General features: G+C 39.9%; 1 long non-coding RNA gene across 1 annotated transcript; it reads right to left on the bottom strand.

The window, feature by feature from the left end:
* Nucleotides 1-18,044: 18,044 nt before the first annotated feature.
* LOC142362922 (uncharacterized) lies at nt 18,045-22,394 on the bottom strand. Its single transcript, XR_012765383.1, has 2 exons — nt 22,203-22,394; nt 18,045-21,807 (listed from the first exon to the last, which is right to left on the bottom strand). It is a non-coding gene; the product is annotated as an uncharacterized LOC142362922 (long non-coding RNA).
* Between the last annotated feature and the right edge of the window lie 209 nt (nt 22,395-22,603).

Below are 22,603 nucleotides of genomic sequence, written 5' to 3'. Positions count from 1 at the left end.
AGTTTAGGAAAGATTATATTGTGATATGCTGTAGAATTATTAAAGAAGGTAAAGTATTGGGCAGATATCCATAACAAAGTATTATGGAAGTCAATTTGACTGCTGAAATGTGCCTAAATTACTCTCTTCCTGTTATGGTCCGTTTATTTTCACTAGACTTGCTCAGATCAGACATTTGTCAAAAAAAACAGCTAGCCAAACAAAAAAACCCAAACAACATGACTTCATATTTCGTTTCTGTTCCCAGTCACAGCTCAATGCCTGGCCTGAGAAAATGAGCCAGGTTGTGGGCAAATGTGCCAGGGCTCAAAGAACAGGAATCATAGTCATGGCCATTTCCAACTTCATGCAGCAAGCCACATTTACAGAGAACACTGTTGGTTTTCTTTCCACTGGGTTCTTTTCAACTGGAGGAGAATTAGAACCTTGTTTCCCCTCTCACATATTTTTATATATACTTGCGGGGAAGTGAGTTATTACCAAATATAGCTTATAGGGCTGCAGCAGAACATTTCCAGTCTGGCTGTCTGCCAAAAAAATGTTTGGAAAATATAGGGCTACCAAATTTGCCTGAGCCTTGCTGGGTAGTTGTACGTGTATATGCACTATGGAGCGCACATGCAATAAGCGTAATGTTTCCCCAAAAGACTGTGCTTACTGTGTTGCTGGTATATTGTTAAAATTATAATTGTGATTACTGTATTTCTGAACAAATGTAAATGCTCACTGTAGTAAATAAAATACATTTTGGAATGTACATGCGTAACAAGCGTGGAATTTTTGGACATATGGTGACCTGTTTGGTGCTGCTGTGTGTGCGTAGCTGATGTGACCTAAATACAAAATAAGTAGGGTATGTATGTACATATATATGAATAGCAGAGTGAGGAATCCCAGAGGAAATGGGAAAACCTCGGTAGTCGGAGACGTGCAGGGATATCCTACATAAACATCTTGGCTAAGAATCTGTATGTTACGGTTCTTCAGATCTCAGGAGAAATGATTAATGGAAGAACTCTACAGGAGTTATGTGGCTCAGTGACTATGTATTACTTGTCCAGCAACATATAATGTCATTATTGATATTCACAAATTATACCACCATCAACATTTTGTCTGTTATAATTTGCTGTATTCACAGATGGGACCTCTAAACAAACGTTTCCAAGTATAATTCCAGTCGTAATTCAGTTTTCATAGTACTTTGCATAAATGTCTATTTTTGATGATACACTGCTGTAATTCATTACAGCATTTTTGTCAGTTCTAAACTGGATAAATTGACAAGAAAAGCAAGCTGCTTTTTATAGAGTATTATTGGTTTCTAAGAGATTTTCAGAACAAAATTGCACAGACATATGTCAGTGTGCAATTTATGTACTTCATGGTGTTGAGCAAGGAAGGATAAGTGCAGAAAATAGTGCTTTATAGTTAATCTGTAAACCTATTGATTTGAAGCATCTTAATTTTAAGAAAAACAACTGTCTGGCTAATCTACATTAAGCATTGCAGTTATCCTGATAAAGAATAAGCTCGTGAATATTTAAACTTCACATTAGCTGCATCTCTTACAAGGAGGAGTTAATATTCCCCATAACTTCCAGTAATTATAACCAAATTAACATGAACAGAGAATAACCAGTAGAGAATAAATCTTTCATGGTTCAAGCCAAATCTTAGTAAAGGTGATAATACTTTTAATATAAGTAACAGTTATGATAGTTGGTCCTTATTGACTGTACACTAAGAAAGCGCACTCCACTCATGTTGCTCAGCTCAGCAATTTGTGGAACATCTGATCTAAAAGTAAATTAGCAGAATGCCAACAACTGTGTAATGTCCATTCACATGCACTTCTGTCCTTCACATAATCCTAAAAAGAGCTGGTTTAGAGAATTAACAGCAAGTTATTATGGAAAACAACATTCTCTCATACTGTCAGAGACCACAGATTACAGCAGATTTTGTTTTGCTGTTGTTTCACATGATGCTTAGACCTTTTTCAGGCAAAACTTCAGTGTCTTAGGCGAGATTTAGTGTTGAAGTGTCCTCTGTTAGAGAAGTTAAACACGCAAAGCTTTATCAGGTTGGATTTGTTCTAGCAAATACTTACTGGATCAATCTGAAGTTGTGGTATAGATGTCAATCCAAAGGTGTACAAACTGTTCAGAGAATCACAGGATGGTTTAGGTTGGAATGGACTGCTGGAGGTCATCTTGTGCAACCCCCTGTTCAAGCAGGATCACCTAGATCATATCCAGAAGACTTTGAATTATCTGCACAAATGGAGATTCCACAACTTTTCTGGGCAACCTGTTCCAGTACTTGGTCACCTTCTCCATAAAAAATGTTCCTGTTCTACTGTTTTACTACCTTTGTGCTGAAAAAAATGTATTTTGATCTGGCTGAAACTTTTCATATTCCAAGATGGATCTGTTGCCCGTTGTTCTCCAAGAAGAGTCTGGCTCCATTTTGTTTGTACCTTGCCACTGGGTCTCCACTGAGCCTTCTCTTCTTAAAGGTGGACAAATCCTGTATTCTCAGCTTCTCCTTGTATGTTATGTGCTTCAGGCCCCTGATCATCCTGGTGGTCCCCACTGAGCTTCCTCCAGTCTGTCATGTCTTTCAACACCGAGTCACCAAAAATAGGCCACAGTGCTCCAGCAATGGTTCCGGAAGTGGCAAATAGAGGGAAGTAATCACTTTCCTCAACCTGCTGGCTATGCTTTTCATATTGTCGTTCTTCACTGCAAGAGCACACTGCTGACTCATGTTCAGCTTGCTGTCCTCTGAGATCTTTACTGCAAAGCTGCTTTCAGTCCAGTCATTCCACATTCTGTACTGTTGTATTTGCATTTGTTGAACTTCGTGAGGTTCTTGAATGCCCATTTCTTCAGCCTGTTGAGGTCTCTCTGAACAGTGGCTGTAACTTCCATCCTATCAGTCATTCCACCTGATTTTGCATTGTCCAAATTGCATTCTGTCCTATCATCTAGGTCACTAATAAAGACTTGGAACAGTATTGGCCCTGGTATTTGTCTCTGAAGGACACCACTAGTAACTGGCCGCCAGTTGGACTTTATACTGCTGATCACAACCTTTTAAGTCCAATGAGACAACCAATTTTCTGCTCTTCTTCTAGTCTACTTTACCAGTCCATATCATTCCATTTTGGCTGTAAGGATACAGTAGGAGTCTATGTCAGAGGTCCTCAGCTAGTTGGCTGGTGATATCAAACTGGTAGGAGTGGCTGATACACCAGGGGGTTGTGCTGCCATGCAGAACAACCTCAACAGGCTGGAGAAATGGGCTGACAGGAATCTCACACAGTTCAGCAAAGGGCAATGCAAAGACCTGCACCAAGGAAGGAACAACTCCAGGCGTCAGTCCATACTGGGAGCTGTCTGGCTGGAAATCAGTTTTACGAGAAAAGTTCTGGGAGTACTGCTGGATGGCAAGTTGACAATGAGCTTGCAGTGTGCCTTCATAAAGAGGAGGGCTAATGGTATCCTGGGCTACATTAGAAGGAACATTGCCAGCAGGCTGAAGGAGGTGGTTCTTCCCGTCTCCACAGTGCTGGTGAGGCCACACCTGGAGTACTGTGTCCAGTTCTGGGCTCCCCACTGCAAGAGAGAGATGGAGCTACAGGAGAGACTCCAGCGTAAGGGACTGGAGCATCTCTCCTGTGAGGAAAGGCCAAGAGAGCTCGGACCACTTCTTGGACAAGCAATTGGCTCAATGGGCGCACTCAAAGAGTTGCAGTCAATGGCTCAATGTCCAGGTGGAGACCAGTGACGAGTGGTGTGCCTCAGGGGTCGGTAATGGGGCCAGTGCTGTTTAATATCTTTGTCGGCGACATGGACAGTGGGACTGAGTGCACCCTCAGCAAGTTTGCCGACGACACCAAGCTGTGTGGTGTGGTTGACACGCTGGAGGGAAGGGATGCCATTCAGAGGGACCTTGACAGGCTGGAGAGGTGGGCCTGCGTGAACCGCATAAAGTTCAACAAGGCCAAGTACAAGGTCCTGCACATGGGTTGGGGCAACCCCAAACACAAGTACAGGCTGGGCAGAGAGTGGCTCGAGAGCAGCCCTGAGGAGAAGGACTTGGGGGTACTGGTGGATGAGAAGCTCAACATGATCCAGCAACGTGTGCTTGCAGCCCAGAAAGCCAGCCGTATCCTGGGCTGCATCAGGAGAAGCATGGCCAGCAGGGCGAGGGAGGGGATTGTGCCCCTTTGCTCTCGTGAGACCCCAGCTGGAGTCCTGCGTCCAGCTCTGGAGCCCCCAACATGAGAAGGATATGGATGTGTTGGAGCGGGTGCAGAGGAGGCCATGAAGGTGATCCAAGGGCTGGAGCACCTCTCCTCTGAGGACAGGCTGAGGGAGCTGGGGCTGTTCAGCCTGGAGAAGAGAAGGCTCTGGGGTGACCTTAGAGCAGCTGCCAGTGCCTGAAGGGCCTACAGGAAGGATGGAGAGGGGCTTTTCACAAGGGTGTGTAGTGATAGGACAAGGGGGTAACGGCTCTAAGCTAAAAGAGGGCAGATTTAGATTAGATATTAGGAAGAAATTCTTCCCCATGAGGGTGGTGAGGCCCTGCCCGGGTTGCCCAGAGAAGCTGTGGATGCCTCCTCTCTGGCAGTGTTCAAGGCCAGGTTGGATGGAGCTCTGAGCACCCTGGTCTAGTGGAAGATGTCCCTGCTCATGGCAGGGGGATTGGAACCAGATGATCTTTAAGGTCCCTTCCAACCCTGACCATTCCATGATTCTATGATTCTATGGTTCTATGACTGTATTTAGTCTAGAAGAGAGAAGGCTCAGGGGGCACCTGATCAATGTGCGTACATCTCTGAAGGGAGGGTGTAAAGAAGACAGAATGAGGATCTTCTCTGTGGTGTCCAGTGACAGGGCAAGAGGCAATAAGTGCAAACAGAAACACAGGAGTTTCTGTGTGAACATAAGGAAACATTTTTTTTACTGTGTGCGTGGCTGAGCACAAGAGCAGGTTGGCCAGATAACTCAAAAGATGCCTGGACGTGCTCTGCACTAGGTGACCCTGCTTGAGCAGGAGTATTGGACAAGATGACCTCCAGACATCCCTTCCAACTTCAACCACTTTGTGATTCTGGGAAGTAATTATCCAGAGGAACTAAAAGTGTGGTACACTGTCTAAACTGAGACAAAGCTTACATTTGATATAAAACATGAAAGAAAACCGTCAGTGCTAGCCAGTATGTGTGTTTGTGGCTTCAGAAAGATGGCATCCAAAACCACCAGTGATCCCTACCTGTCATAATGTTCTGTGGGGTCATTAACTGCTGATTTTAGAATACATCAGTTTTAAAACTCATGCAACCTAATTTTGGGTAGGGATTGGATGACCATGGAATTTGCATAGTCGTCTTCTTATCCTATATGGCTTTCACTTACGATTTTGTTTTATGTTACTGTCCACTTGTGTATTCTAAATGACCCTAAATTTGAGCATATATGTAATGGCTGTGATCTCACAGAATGGCAGTATTTACATTTACTTAATACCTGTTGATCTGTGTATAGTATCAAGATTAAAATACGTAGTTGCATGGAGACCTATCGTAATGGTAAGTCTATGGTATCTAGCTGTACTTTCTAAAGAAAGGGTGCATTATGGACAGGATGTCAACTGAATTTTTTCTCAATACAATCCAAATTTTGTAAGCTGCCAAACAGAAACCACTTTTTCTGACTGCACAATCTAAAGAATTAGTGCTCTGTGCTGTGCCTTATGTGTTTGTTTTTCATATGAAAACACAATTCCTGCAGGGAATTCTGTTTCAGCCACAGAACGAAGGCCTGTGAACAGCTCTTCTTTCTGCCTGAATGTTCCCCCATGAATTGCTGATGGTTAGGAAAGCTCACAGTGACAGAACAGGAGACAGCAGCTTTGTGCTTAGATGACAATAGTCTGTGACTGTGCTAACTGCCGCTGGCACCATTAAGTACCGATCCATAGACTAAAATAAAAACAATTATCGCTCCATGCATTAGAATTATGAAATCCACTCTGTTTCTATAGTAACATGAGTGACAGCTTATATTATGACTTCAAGAAAGTTGAATGTGACCATTTCTTTTTTTTATTTTTTGCAGTTTTACAAGGAGCAGCAATTCACAGAGAAAATAATGTTTAAGATGGTGCACATAATTGACAAAATAAAGGTAAGATGTACTTTACTGGTAACAAAAAGATGCACAACATACATTCAAGTTGGAATGTTGATTTTTACTATTAAGTATTCTGTTATGTAGAGACACTCAATTTAGTGCTGTTTGAAGTAGATTCTTCTGTTTATTACGAATAATATCTAAGTGGAAGCTTTACAAGAGTTGAAGAGTAAGAAAGGAAGTGAAGTGAGGGCTTTAACAAGTCAAAATTTTTAAATTGTTTTGTCATGTGGTCTGACAAAGTATATAAAAAAACAGTTTTACATGCTGAACTTTTGTCTGCAAAAGCATGTTGAGGTATCAGAACTCTGTAAGACATTACTTTGTGGATTTGTTTATTATATTGTAGCATTTTTAGGCCTATCCAAGCTAGCATTAATCTAGTTAGTTTGTTTATTAGTAGCAGGAAAGCTGTGGCAAAATGTTGAACAACCCTAGGTAGGATTTGGAGAATGTATCTTTATGTGACGTAGAATAGTATAGACCTATCAAGAGAGTTCTTGAGTTCTTTAGACTGATTTCAGCATTCTGTTTGAATATTGCTTTGTTTCAGAATCACCTCCCTTTCCAAAGCATGTAGCATGTTCAACTGTGCAGTCGTTTAGTTGCAGACATAATTCTTGAAGCGTTTAATAATTTACAGCCTTCCTTCTCTGTACATACTTGTCTTGCCCAAAACCTTTTCCTCATTATGTGCTAAATATATAAGGTACTTCTATGAGCAGCTCTAGAGCTAGGATCATCCCTGTGGTGAGTAAAGGATTATGGAATAACCCTTCCAGTTACCTAAAGCTTCAGGAGTGTGACAGTAATCCACTGCCTGTTGGTCCTTCCTTGCATGTAGCAGAGGTGATCACATAAAGAAAGAAGAATTTAATTATAACTCTGTGCTAAAATATCCTGTTCAGTCACTTGGTATTCTTTCCTTAGATACAGTAGTTAATTATTATATTGAATTTGTAGGAATTTTTTATGAAGGTTCACGATTATCATTGATTGTAATTCCAGGGGTGCCTATAACCATGTGTTTTAGAGAAGTTTTTAACATCCAGCTCATTTTCAAAATTAATTTCATTGCAGTAGAGCATAAAATATGACATCATACTATACTTTAACATGACTTTCTAAGCCCAGGCTTAGACTGCTGATTTAACTGCATGTTTTTAAGTGTATGAATGTTCAAAATTTTTATATTATGTATGCCAAACATAGAAATAGTTCTTTTCTGTGCCTGAAGTTAAGGTAATAAAAACAGACATCCTTCTGTAAAAACTACAAATAATTTAATTTTAGATGATAAGCAAGCATTTTATTCAAAGTCTGAGATATGCAAGTAATATTATCTCCATTTCTGAGAGGATTCAACTGAGTTTATCAGAAAAGTTAAATAAGAGTAAAAATGCTGAAGATTTCTAGCATCTAGATTTACACATTCAATATCTAGTCAGTTATATCAAAACAAATCTTGTAGTTTATGAACCAGATCATACATGACGTGAGTTAGGAGAGTACATGACTGTCACCAGAGCAAGAAGGGAAACTACTTAAATAGAACAGGAAGAGTAGAGAAGACTGCTTTTGTTCTTGTGAAAAGAGCAGTACTTTAAATCCACCTAACACAGTTCCTCTTCTGAAGCGCAAATGCAATAAAGAACTCTGTTTAAGGCACATAATGGCCCTTCAGTTTCTAACTTGATAAGATCAAGTGTGGCCTGAAAAACGGAGACGTCTGGTTACTTGAACAGTATATTCTTCATTCTGATTTTGATGATTATTATGTGTATATGTTTTGTACTACTGTGATTGATAGTTCATCTGTAGATGGAGATATCAGGGAAGACTAGTGAGAGAATTTGTGTGGAATGGAGAAAAAAAGGAATGCACGTTGCTTATGCTGTTCTTGGAATTCCAATGGTAGGATTATGTTTTTGTAGTTACATAGTGGACAAGGGAAGAGCTACGGATGTGATCTGTCTGGACTTCTGTAAAGCCTTTGACACAGTCCCCCACAACATCCTTCTCTCTAAATTGGAGAGATATGGATTTGATGGGTGGACTGTTCGGTGGCTAAGGAATTGGTTGGAAGGGCGCAGACAGAGGGTACTGGTCAACGGCTTGATGTCCAAACGGATGCCGCTGACAAGTGGTGTCCCTCAGGGTACTGGGACTGGTGCTGTTTAATATTTTCATCAGTGACTTAGCGGGATTGAATGCACCTTCAGCAAGTTTGCAGATGACACCAAGCTGGGTGGTGCAGTTGACACACCAGAAGGATGGGATGCCATCCAGAGGGACCTGGACAAGCTTGAGAAGTGGGCCTGCATGAACCTCAGGAAGTTCAACAAGGCCACGTGCAAGGTCCTGCATCTGGATCGGGGCAACCCCCAGCCTAGGGGATGAGGGGATTGAGAGCAGCCCCGCCAAGAAGGACCTGGGCATACTGTTGAATGAAAAGCTGTACATGAGCCACCAATGTGCGCTCGCAGCCCAGAAGGTCAGCCGTGCCCTGGGCTGCATCCCCAGCAGCGTGGGCACAGGTCGAGGGAGGGGATTCTGCCCCTCTGCCCCGCTCTGCTGAGACTCCCCCTGAGAGTCCTGCGTCCAGCTCTGGAGCCCCCAGCACAAGAAGGACATGGAGCTGTTGGAGCATGGCCAGAGGAGGACGACAAAAATGATCCGAGGGCTGGAGCCCCTCTGTTATGAGGACAGGCTGAGAGAGCTGGGGCTGTTCAGCCTGGAGAAGAGAAAGCTGCGGGGAGACCTTAGAGCAGCCTTTCAGTACCTGAAGGTGCCTATAGGAAAGCTGGGGAAAGTCTTTTTCGCAGGGCTTGTTGTGACAGGACAAGGAGTAATGGCTTTAAACTAAGGGAGGGTGGATTCAGACTAGATATAAGGAAGAAATTTTTCACCATGAGGGTGGCAAGGTCCTGGCACAGGCTGCCCAAAGAGGTGGTGGAGGCCCCATCCCTGGAAACATTCAAGGCCAGGTTGGACGGGGCTCTGGGCAACCCGGTCTGGTTGAAGATGTCCCTGCTCACTGCAGGGGGATTGGGCTAGATGGCCTCTAAAGGTCTCTTCCAACCCAAAGCATCCTACAATTCTATGATTCTATAGTTATTTAACTTATTTTAGCTTGCTTGTCTGTAGAAAATGTATAGAAATATTCATTTGTACTTTCTTGGTTTTTTTTGTAATTACAAAAGCTGGTATATCCTGCTCAAACCGTGTAGTATTTCTCAATTTGCTGTTTAACTTCTTGAGTTGACTGCCTAAAAAAGGGATGTGGGGCCAAAAGGAGAATTTTGTGAATGAAGAGTGAAAGTTACAAATGGGATGCAGGTACTATGTAAATCTTCCAAATTCCAATTAAATTTAGAATTTAGCAAATGAAAGTCCAGCTAATAGCATCCTGAGAAGAATATATGAGATTGAATAGTTAAGTTGCAAACACTCATGAGTACACATTGCTTTTTAAACTAGGTATTTTCCTACCATAAATACCTGAAGAATCAAAAGAGTGGTTAACCAGTAGATTCTGTTCCCACACACAGCCATGTATCAATAAAATCTTATTGTAGACAGATTTGTTACTTTATTACTTTACATTAATGAACAGTGTGTTGTAATAAGCAGTAAACTGAAGAAGAGCTACAGTAAGGGTAGGTAATCACTGCGTTTTACCAAGTCAAAATTAATAGCTAAATATGTCTGATTTTAGGTAGCACTTTAGTTAGCACATACCAGATTGACTTTATATTTTAGTGACAGTTTTCTATTTGCTGAGCATCTTTTTGTTCATTCAGTTTCTAGACTATAAAATCAGTCTTTCTTAATCCCTGTATCATCACAGCAACAATACCATCATTGATAAATATTAAATTTTTTCCCCCCACATTGATAGATATGCAAATACATGTCGTCATTTACTCACTGATCCTTCAAAGCAAACACCAGTGAAAAATCAAGCTACACTTCTCTTCATGAAAACACCTCCAGGAAGTCTTCTAGTTTTGGAAAATCACAGAGAGGATCGGGGAACAGGATCCTTTTCAAACTAGGTGTTCATTTGGAAATTAAAATTAAAAAAATATAAGTAAAGTGAATGAATCAGCTCATTTTATTCTGCTGGTATGATCTTCTAGGACTAACATAACATCTGATCATAATATTTGCAATTCATTCTTGTTTGCCATCTTGTTTGTCTAAAGAGTTCTGCTCAAGACCCTGAATTCCTATTAGTGTCCCTGTTTAACCTCTGCTGCTACAAGGGTTCATAAGTAGTTCTGCCTTTTGGCATGGAACTGTGCAGAGAGAGAGTCTATAATGACAGCCTTCAGTGATGAGCAAGTACAGGGAAAGTTCAGTAAATAAAGTGCAAGAATGTTGTTCTAGTTTCCAAAAGTGTAGGAGGGAAGGGCTATCTGCAAGGCAGCTGTGCCAGCTTTCAAAAGGTATGTGGAAGAGCAGACATTTACAGCCTCCTTCGAGTCCCAGCAGCCACTGGGTAGCATGGCTTTCAGCAGAACTGGAAGTTTCCATTCTGTGGTTTTAAACATAGGAGTTTCAAATGAAGTCTAGGGTGGCTTTGATCTGGTAGGATTTTATTAAATGGAATCTATTTCTAGATTTTCCTGATACCTTTGTTTATCCACAGTCTTGCCTTCTATTCTTTATAAGAATTATTCTTAAATTACACAGACCTATACAAGAGGAAACTATCTTTAAATTCAAGCAATGGGAGTGCCAAAGGCTAATCTAATTAATAATCTGATTTTTACTCTTGCCCCACCATTTCTTCAACATCCTTTAAAATATTAATTTTATATAAAAACAAAATGTCACACTACTTGCATATGCATATGAATGTAAATTTCATCTTCATGGCATACGGTATTCAGTTAAGACTGGTGTAGTTGACATATGTCTGAGTCTCTTTCTGGTATTAGATATTGAAATTTATTCATTTGCATTTTGCTGTGGATAAGATGACACTGGGCATTTATGGCAGTATAGAGAAAACATTTTTCTTGAACAAATGGTTCCTGTTTGTTTAAACCTTTCAACAGAATTACTGGAAAATGTTTGCTATGCAGAATGAAAGTCCCAGATCTCTACAGTTGGTTACAGATTCAACTTGCAATAAACTGGAGTCCAATCTGACTTACTCTGGTGATTTTCACTGGACTTTTAGTTTTGTAGGTACTGGTCCATAAATTTACAACATCTCAAAGAATGGCAGACTTTACAATGTCTCTTATTCTGCTGTCATTGCATGTTGTTCTGTACTGAGGGAGTTCACTGACATTTTTTTGAAAAGGAGATTGGTAGTCTGCTCATTGTAGCCTTGAATGCTTTGCCTTTGATTTCTGGTTTGCTCCTAGGCCAGTATTCCGTGTGGGAACATCCGCAGTGTCCAGCAGAGCGCCTTGCATAGATCTTTTAATCCTTCATTCTTGATTGAGACAAGCAACACTGGGTCCCAGCACTGAACTGATAGCTTGTTGTACTGCAAAAAGTCTGGATAATGAAGCTTTCCAAAAATTGGACTCACTTCGCTAACGTTGTCATAGTGATATCATTCTACAAATTCCGAAATGCAAGTTTTTAACTTAATATGAATAACTTGACTAGGGAAAGAGGACTTAAAAGTTCTAGATCTGTACGTTCTATTTTCCTAGACATCCATAACAACAATGGACTCTAACTTGAATTTATTTTAGGAAAAATAATGAGAACAAATAACTCTTCAGTGAGACAGTATAATGTGTTTTAAATATGTAGTCTGCAATGATTGGAGAACACCGCTTGTAAAGTTAGATTGAAACACACTGAAGGAAAGTACTGAGTAATTTTGTAGCTGTGTGACCTACACTCTGGAGTGATAGCGGTCTTCTGCTCCTAGCTTTAGTTCCTCAGAAGGGTAAGACAAATTCAGGTAGGGTAGAGCAGATCTGTTCACATTAAAACTGCGTTGTTCAGCATAGGATTAGTAAGAAGCTTGAACTAATACCATGAGTTTGAAATGTTTTGATCTAGACAGAATCTCTGGGGCCTCAGCGTCCCCAGAATGTGATATACAAAAGGCTTTTCAGGAACTCATTCTGGAAAACTTCAGATTGTACTTCAGGTTGGGAGTAGAGGCCCACATCTGACTTGTTTTTATTCTCTGGCATGTCTAATCATTTTTGGATAAATTTGTTTGCAGTACACAGAGTGCTTTATAACTGAGTAGGGGAAAGGTTGTTTTCCTCTGAAAGCTACAGAATTTATACTATTTGTCAAAATACTGATTGTTCATCTGATGATCATGCGTATACCTGCTGAACATATATTCACCTAAGATCTGCTTTTTTGGGTCCGTAGCATTTTGAAATGAAGGTTTATTTGAGTTTGTTGTGGAAAGAACGGATGATGCATAAGCGACAGTGGGTATTTGGGGTTCATTCATTGAAAATTATTCCATCTACTACTGTGAACAGGTTCCTCATCCAAGCATGTGCATTGTCTTCTTTTATTTCCTCATTAATCAGCTTTGTACTGTGGTCAACAATCCAGCTTTTACTTTTTGCTGATTTATATACTTGGAATGTTAAAAAGAAATACACCCTTTACAATCAAAGACAGAAATCAGCATTGTCAGGATAAATCCACCAGCTCTTTAGCCACCTAGTGTTTATTAAGGATGCAAAGCTAATGAGCGCACCTAATTGGCATGCCACAAATCTCTACTTTTATGTTGGCAAAGCAGTAGGGCTTTTGTTGCTGCAGATAACGTAGCACTGCGGTACAGTCATTGCAATTCAGTTGCAGTAAGAGACTTGATGACAACTTGCTTAGTGTGGTTCTAGTTTTTTACAACTATGTTTAAAGGAAAATGTTTTTCAAATAGCTATTCTCTACACTACATGAAGGATCATACTTCACAAGAGCTTGATTCATAATTAGGCCCCAAAATTAAACAGGAATATTTTAAAAATACATAAACTGAGTGGAACTTACTGGTTGATCACCATTTCAGGAAACTTAGCTACTTCCTTTTCTATCCTAAATGGAAACGGCTGATTTCTTTGAAAAAATCTCTCCCTATAATTGTATATTTTGATTGCTAACAGAAGGCTGAAAATCTGGGCCTGAAATGGTAAAGTACAAAGCACATGGTTTCAGTGATTTTTGGAAGGGTGTTTTTTTAATCTGGTTGTTTGGTTTCGTGTTCTTTGTTCTTCGCTATTTAGAGTTTGCACATATGGTTGCGCTACTGTATGGTACTACAGTGACCCTAGAATAGTTAGCAGTATTCATCCGCAAAGCCTAGGCTGCCGTCCTTACAATACAGGAGGATGTCATTAGGCCAGGGATGTGCTATTGTCTGTGAATCTTTTTGCATACGTGGATTTTCTGCTGATAAATTTAACATGGTCACTAATTAGAATAACACAAGTAAAATGCAGTCTTCCCAAATTGATTGATAATTGTCAGCTTGTGTAGTCGCATGCATCTTGATGCTGACTAAGATTAGAGATAGATCTCCCTAATACGTAGTATTTGTATTTGATATCTTATAATCAATCCTAGGACATAATCTTAGAATTAAAACATAATTTCTGTACGAAATATGTTCAAAGCACCCTAACACTGTGACAATGCGACAGCGAACATGGCTCTTTCACTAATAATCTGTTAGCATCAGTTGCTCGTGAAGCAGCTGACCAGTCTTCCAACTTCCGTTTTGCCCCTTAGATTACGGGGAAAAGTGGCGTACACTAAACGAGCTGAACCAGAGTGTAGTTTTGCTGGGAACTGAACCCCATGGATGCGTAGTACAAGCCAGCATCTTGCTTTAAAAATAATGGACTTCAAGGGGCTATGGTGGTTACAGCCACAACAGTATGGCAGGAGAGAGGTTATCTTTAGAGGACATTTTGCCAGCTACTGTTCTGTCATTTCAGAGTCCCAACACATTTTACTAAAAGATTGTTTTATTTTAAAGACAGAGGAAACTTTCTTCTACCAAAAGGACAACATAAATCAGCATGTGTGTATTGGGAGGGAAAAAAAGCCTGTTTTTGGTTTGCCACAAAGTTGTTTGCAATGCGAAACTGCCTGTAATTTCAACATACAAATACAAGCCTGAGTGCTGTGTTTGGGGAAAAGTTATTTTTGACAATTTGATGTCCTTGAGTGATACAGTTTTAACTTCATTATCTTTGTGGAGCCCACATCTTTGTAAGGTACTCTTGCTACCAAAATAGCTGTGGGTGGTATGTTGGTTGCCTAACTGTACTTAGAACACCACGGGCTTTTATTCTTATGTTGGTGGAGAAAATCATGTTATACAGCTCGAGAGTCTTATGCTAGGCTGGGTATCTACCCAGAAGGAAGAAAAATCATTCTAAGAAAATCAATAAGGCTGTAACTGTTCAACCACAGTTATTTCTGGGTGGCAAAGGAACTAGATGTTAAAGTACACTTTTCCAGTCTTGTTTTTTACGTGTAAAATGTTGAATCAAAATGTTGAACAGAGGTTTATTATAGCAAGTTTGGCCTTACCAGTTTAAGAGCTGAAGCAGTGGAATAGACTTCTGAAGAAAAACAGCTGATGTGGCAGTAACAGGTAAATTCAGAATTAGTTCAGAGTTATGATTAAATATAAAGAAAGGAAAGCTTATCAAGGCATTTGAAGGCAGCCATGGCAACCGTGTAACTTCTCTGTCTTGCAATTACAATGTCATTTAAAACATTTTAGATTTTGTTCTCAGTTTAGATGAAAATGGGCTCTAAATATTATTTTTCTTTGCCAGAAAAAATGACATTTTGTCATATGTCCTAACTCTCATTTCCTTGCCTTTATAGGAAGGCAACTGCAAGCATTGTATAAGCATTGTATTTCACTGACTGAATTATTTCCCTACAAGATCTTGCTTATCTCCCATTTTGAAAGGAGAAGCTCTCTTTTTTATCCTTTGGGGCAGAATTTAGAAGAAGTGCATGCCAATTCTTACTCAAAGATTATTTTGCATTTTATTACAGGTTTCATGCATCAGACATCAGTGTAGCTTAAAAATACTTTGCCTGGTAGATTCTTACTTATATGTTTTCAAGCTGTTACAAGGCATATGAAATACAGATCTAATTTAAAGGTTTTTATGCAACCATGCATCACAAATATAATACATAGGTGAATCACAGATATTTATTAACAGATCTAAAAATACATTTAGTAGTTGCCTTGAGAATAAAATATACTGGTTGTCTAGAAAACTTGGGCAATAAAGCTTTCACTGTAGGATCCACTGTGATTAGAAAAGGTTACAGTTAAAAATTATGCTTGCAGTCCACAAATGTGATGTGGCGAGTCCAACTGCACGAATAAATCTGCATTTTTGAGATTTTTGGCTCTTTAATGGAGAAAGACGGTAAAAGAGAAAAAAGACCAATACGTTAAGGAATTTCCATCACTTTATAACTGGGTGGGAGGCATCAATGTGTGCTTATTATGATCCATGTCTGGTGCATTTAATTAATATGTCTGATATTAAGATTTATTTAGGCAGACAAATGTTTAAATATCTAAATTGTGTCCTGCACTGCAGATTTAGATGTACAATGTACAGAGGTATGAACTGCGTGAAGGACAAAATGCAGTAAAACATCTCAGTGTTCGAGGTAGATGCTAGTGGGTTTCTAGCCGATGAATTCTGAGCTTTCAAAGGATATCAGTCTCTCGTTTGCTGGACCCATGTTTCAGTTCTGTGTAGTGCTAGTTCAGTGGTACCCTTGTCTCTCTGCCTTATCTGCATTGTTCAGCATGGTAGTCCTGTCTGGAGTACAAGACAAGCTCGAAAATTATTAAGGACGACTCATGCAAAAGTAAAAACAATTATTAACATATCCTTAAGCCAGCGTTCATTATTATCTTAGTAGTAGTTTTTTTCCGTATTCATGAAATCTAACTGTGCTGCCAAGGACTGTGGGGAAGCTGGTAAATGAAGGCTCTGTGATAGGGTGAAGGCTTACTTTTATTTTTGTGTAAATTCTTCCTTTGATATCTGGATATCTCCTGCAAAAATATGTAGGAATTCTACCAGCAGTTGTATTTTAAAGAAAAAAGTTTTGTAGAATCCTAAAGTTAAGACCAAGACTTATAAGACGTGATGTAAATAGGTCCAGTGTAATAAAATCCCTCTTAAATAGGAATCATCATCTTTAGAAATAGTTTTATTTCTGTAAGAAGCAAGGAAAAATTTGCTTATTATAGGTTCATTAAACACAAATAGCTTCTGATAGGTTTTCCATTCAATGAAGTGAAAAACTTAGTTTAACGTGTTTATGATGTATATAATATTTTATTTAGTTGATAGTTCTTTTTGTTCACATCCCTTTAACTATAGTATGTGTATGAAAATTTATATTATGGTAATTGATTGAGGCATCAGTTGAAAATAGTGCTTGCTTAGCTTCTGAGCCTTGTGGTTTATTTTATCTGTAAGCAACCTGACATTACTTATGAAAAAATGAAGTCTGGAGAACTACAGCTCAACTTTACAGTCTTACTGATTTTTAATATGAAAAAATCACTGCGTTGCTATCAGTTCCAAGTTCCAAATTTGGTAATTACATTCGATGCTATAAATTGGGAATTAAAATAATGTTTTATACAGGGATGCATTAGTAGTGAAGCTAAAACACGGTGGTATTATTTTTCAAAAAGCTGTGAAAGGATGACGATACTTATGACTCTTCTGTGGATATTGAACTACATTTTAGCAACAGCTAATATAATAGATATTCAATATGTAATAAAACCTGACAGGATTAATTTAATAGTAAATAGAAACATTACCTATGAACACTGTATGAAATTTGTTCTTCAAGGGCCTTTTTCAGAAGTTGATCTAGCCTATTTAATACTGTTATATCATATATGTATCCTTCAGCCACCTGCGAAAAGCAGACTTGAAGCATAACTTATAAAAGTGAGAGAAGGAGCTGGTATGGAAGTGTTACTCAATTTGAGGAGCTTTTATAATTACTAGTCTGGTCTAGTGCAAGCAATGTTTGCTCACATTTCGTGGTGTGATGTGCCATCTAGTGTTAAATTCCCCAAAAGGAGCAAACCACTGCAACATCCTGACTGTTTACTAATATTTGCCCTCTAGTACCCTGTTCAATAACCCTTGTCGTCTGTGGGTACATACCTATAAAAACCTGTCCTCCCAGCTACAGCCACGCAGTTTGATGTTTATGCCTCAGGTGATGCTGATACCTGCAATGTCCTTTGTAAGGGTGCCTGCTTTATCTTATATTTACAAAGAAGTTACATTACAGAGAGAAACAGTTTTCTAAGGGCTTCTAAATGTGTCTAGCTGGGTAGGGTAGAAATTTAATAACCCCAGAGATTTTGTCAGCAATACTCATAGAATATGTTTTGCAATACAATGGCATATCCTCGTAATAAGCTGACTATGACAACATTGACTTACTCTGCTTCTATCATACAAACAGAGGTGGGATTCCATGCATTCAAGTAGAATGTTGCTTAAAAAGTGTGTTTTCCTGAGGAAAAAAAGGCTTCTGTATTGGGGGGGTGCAGGGATGGTGTCAAAAATTTGAAAAAAATAAGGCTAACAGTGCCACAATGAGCAATTTTCTTTCCTTTCCTTAGCCGAACTACAAAAATATTATTCCAGTGTTTGGAATTAAGCATTCAAAACTCAGGAGCAAATTGTGCAGAGGAGTTGATTTGCTCTGAATAAGGCCACAAAAACTAGGGGACGTGTTTCTGTCCCCCGGATGAGATGTAAGCAAAAGTAAAATTAAAAAAATATTTCCTAAGTCCTATTTCAGTAAAGGTTCTAAACACTTTTATTTGCTTTGCTGAATCAGAGCCATAAAGTGTCTTTTTCATTGGATGCTATGCTATGTATCCTCACAGTGTTCAGTAAATAGCCATACATTACAGATTTTTTCACTAATCCACACCATAGATTTAACTAAAAAAATTGTAATTTGGTGAGCATCCATTTCAAGTTACATATGAATTTCAATTCTAACAAACAAGGTTAAGGAGTTGAACAGATTTCATGCTGATATATTCAAAAGAGATGGGTTGAGTCACACCCCCATATTGAAGTTCTGCAGTAGTCTGAAGATTCTTCTTAAAACTAGAGAAAAACTGGTAATACCTCCCCAATTAACATCCATCTTAAAAGTGTTCATGCCTTGAAAAGACCCGAACCTTCCTTCTAAAAGCCAACATTTTTGTCTTAAGGCAGTGCCAGGGTGTAAGTGGTGTTAAACTAGAGCTTTTAGGTTGAAAACTTGTTAATTCATGTCAGCTTCTGAAATAAAAGTGTTTAAATGCATAAATTAAAGAGTTTTCAAAAGTTGTTATTTTAAGAAAATGAACCAGAGCCTTGATAATTTAAAAGGAGTGTCTTATTGCTTAGTAAGCCTCATCTTCAAAACAGAAAGAAAAAAATAGTTGTACAGCTTCTCAAAGAGTCTGAATTCATTACAGGAATGGATGTTTGCTATTTGGAGAGGTGGTTGGGTGTGTCAGGCTGCTGTTGGCATCTATGAGGGTGGTGAGGCCCTGGCCCAGGCTGCCCAGAGCAGCTGTGGCTGCCCCCTCCCTGGCAGGGCTCAAGGCCAGGTTGGATGGGGCTGGGAGCACCCTGCTCTGGTGGAAGGGGTCCCTGCCTATGGCAGGACAGGGCTCTGATCACCCTGCTCTGGTGGAAGGGGTCCCCGCCCATGGCAGGACGGGGCTCTGATCACCCTGCTCTGGTGGAAGGGGTCCCAGCCCATGGCAGGACAGGGCTCTGAGCACCCTGGTCTGGTGGAAGGGGTCCCTGCCCATGGCAGGACGGGGCTCTGAGCACCCTGGTCTGGTGGAAGGGGTCCCAGCCCATGGCAGGACGGGGCTGGGAGCACCCTGGAATGGTGAAAGGGGTCCCTGCCCGTGGCACGGGGATGGGAATGAGAAGATCTGTAATGTCCCTTCCAACCCAAACCATTCTATGTTTCTATGGTCTTAGAACATACTTAGAAGCTATTTTGGTGTTCAAATCCTTTTACAAAGTTGTTGTTATTAATACCTGGTACTTTTTTGTCCTCCTCACACAATAACTCATGTAAGGATATGTCAATCTTTTTGATCAAAACAAGGAGAGAAATGAAGAAACTCACGCTATCCAAGCTCTTTGTGTTTCTGATATTTGTTTTCTGTATTATGGCAATTTTCTAAATTAGCCTCATTTTTTTATCAGTTTCAGGCGAAGCAGTGTGGAAGTGTCTTATTTTGTGGTCTGGTAGCCATCTAATCTGAAATGGAAACTACGTAAAGTACTTGTCAGACAAATGCAACTTTCTCTTGATTCTAGTTGAAGGAGGGAAATTGCTTTTATAGAGAGTAATCTCACTATGATGGGAAACCTTAGAACCATTGTATTTACAAGTTAGCAGCAGCTGAAGCAAGCAATAATAGTATTATATCAAGAAATAATAATAAATGGAAAAGGTTAAATAGTGTCTTACAAAAATGCAATAAATTATTTCATTTGAAAGTTAATGTCAGTTGAAATACAATAGAAAACTGCAAATCTTGCTTTTTTAATTAATTGAATGCATTAAGCAAAAGCAGAGCAACTCATAAACCTCTTCTAGTTGTACATGTTTAAGCCAATTGCACCACCAGTCTTGTTGCATGTTACATTTTGTAAAAACTCAAGTCTTCTGGGCTTCTGTAAACTGTGCTGTACCCATTAGTGGCCTTTGTCCAGAGCTGGGTGTGAATCTGTGCACATCCGTTTTCACTGATCCGGTTTAGGTCTGTCCTAATGACAGGCCAAATGTAGCCCTGACCAAGCTCATCGGAAGTCATAGACTTTACCTCCTTCGAATGAAATGAAGATGACTCTGCCTTGACAAGGAAGATAGTGTTTCACTTGCACGGCGCACCAGCCCAGGCAGGGACGGAGAACGGATCGATGCATTAGAGTGCCTGTAAGCCGCAGAAAGGTGAGTTTTGCTATCGTGTAAATTGCAGGGACAAATTTCCAGAAGCTAGAGCAAAGCCATGAAGTGAATAACACAATTCGCTGTCACTCAGCCAGGCCGGTGTTATACACCTTTTCAGTGGATATTCATACAGACATGCAACTCGTACTCACAGTTTTTAGATATACATGAAGTATGCACGTGAATTTAGGGTTATCTGACTAGAATTCCGATTCACTGTAGTTTAAAAATGTTTCCTTGCAAAATTAGTTTTTATGGGAATTAGAGCAATAGTAAGAGTGTGAAAGAGCAAATTGTTCTGTTCTGCCTGTAGATCATTAGCAAATCTGTCTGCAGAATTCTAATTTCACAATATTTATTGACAGCGGTGGTGTAAGTATTGTGTGTAGCAGAAGGAGCTCAGCTTGACTGTTCAGATCCCAGATGGAACTTGAGCTGCTGGCACTTTAAAAATTCTATATTTGACTTACAAATTCCTGCAAATGTTGATGCAGAGAAATAATCACGGAACAAGAAGAAATCAGAAAGCTGGAAAAGCAGAACTCAGACGAGTGTATGACCTTCCACTTCAGGTGACGTTTCCTTGCCGCTGCTGATGTCTGACCAGCAGCTTGAAGTGTCAGAGAACAGTGTGGCTTCTGTACCTGAGGACAGGATGCTGTTCATGCAAGTTATTAATTTATGGAGTTCTTCAATGCATATGAAGTCTTATTAAGACATGGAATACCATTTTTTTATGTCAAGACCTACAAAAATCTTTAATAAAATTTTCATGGACATAGAAGCAGAAGGAATTGATGAAACAGATTTCTGGCATGCTGCTGCACTGGCACTGTCTTTAGCTGTTCGTAACCCCTGGCTGTCTGTGTAACTTTAGTTTCAAAGCTTTGGGGGGTGTACGCTTTTGAAACACTGTACATGATGTAAAGGTTGTATCATATCAGTTTACAGAAACCGTCATATCTGCTGCTATACACAGTAGGAAAAAAATAAACTGCAAAACAGGTGTATTGAGGGATTTTGAAAGAGCAGATGAAAATACCTTAGTGTGCGGTAGTTCATTTACTGCATAGAACAAAAAGCAGTGGTGGTGTCTGTTTAGAAAAATAATACAGAAAGTTGAATACAGCTTTGTAACTTGATTCTAAGAATGCTAAAGCCGTGTCTACACTCTTCAGTAAATGCATGTTTAGGGGTTTGGGATAATATCCAGGGCAAATTTTTGCATCGATTTTCACTTGACATGCAGATTAAACGGACAGAACTAGTTTACAAGCAATGTAAATGTATCCCAAACCAAACCTGGCTTAGGTTGTCATCTCTGAATACTTAGCTTCACTTGCTCTGTAGATCACTTCCAGTTATTTCCGTGTAATTCTACATGCCGTCTGCTCTTCTTGCTGAAGTGGTGACTGCAGTGGTGTGGTCTCCTGGGCGGGCACCTCCGCTCTGCCAGGCGTGCTGCACCCGAGGGGCTGAGACCGAGCCGGGCAGAGCTGAGCTGGCTCTTACGGGCGGGCTTTGCTGGAGGATTGCCAGAGGCCTCTTGCAGACAGAGAGGTGATTCTCTCTCTTATTTTGCCTTTTAAGGAAATGGGAGGGAAAAATACACATTCAGTATTGTTGAATGGAAGAAATGCTACTCCAAGTATTATTCCTGTGGCTGTGCATGTATTTAGGCTTTCCTGTTGGAGGAAATGTGTGTAGTGCTTTGCGTTTTGTCAGGGGGTAACGCTATGAGAGAAGGTAGGCTGCAAAGCACACAACAGAGGGTTGAAAAGACCTGGAAAAAATTTACACGGTAAGAAAGAGAGAGAAAGAAATAAAGAGAAAGAGGTATACAATGGACAGGAAGAATGAACGTTCTAAATACATTTAGGGGTTAACAAAACAAAAGGAGAGGACCTGAGAACAGGGCAGGAAATTTCAGGCGAAAGGTAAAGAATAGGAAGGTGAAGGAAAAGAGTTCTTACACACCTGGAAGGCTGCATCTGGAAGCAGGTAGTGCTTTGTAGAATCCTGAAAAAAAAAACTGTGTAATGCAAAATTAGCAGTGGCACCTCACTGTAGGTAAGGGCATAGAAGACTTGAAGTTAGACTTATGCGTTGGCGTCTTTGCTATCCACCCTGACACAGCATGTACAAAAACCATCCAAAAATGTGCTGCCTGTCGTGTGGCGTTGCTTAGCGATCTCCTGCTTTTGTTGAGAACCTGTTCCCATAGCAACATTGCTATCTCATGACAGCCTGGGTACGTAAGTATAGCAAATCAAAGTTACATTTCTGTGTGTGCACATAGCTTTTTTGTCTGAGTCAGCACACACACGTATTGTGTGGGTGTTTGGATGGCTTGCTTTATGTATCTTTTGGAGCCCAGG

The sequence above is a fragment of the Opisthocomus hoazin genome, chromosome 12 (assembly GCF_030867145.1).
Source record: "Opisthocomus hoazin isolate bOpiHoa1 chromosome 12, bOpiHoa1.hap1, whole genome shotgun sequence".
In the NCBI taxonomy this organism is placed as follows: domain Eukaryota; kingdom Metazoa; phylum Chordata; class Aves; order Opisthocomiformes; family Opisthocomidae; genus Opisthocomus; species Opisthocomus hoazin.
The sequence above is the reverse complement of the archived record's forward strand: the minus strand, read 5'-3'. Positions and strand labels throughout refer to the sequence as shown.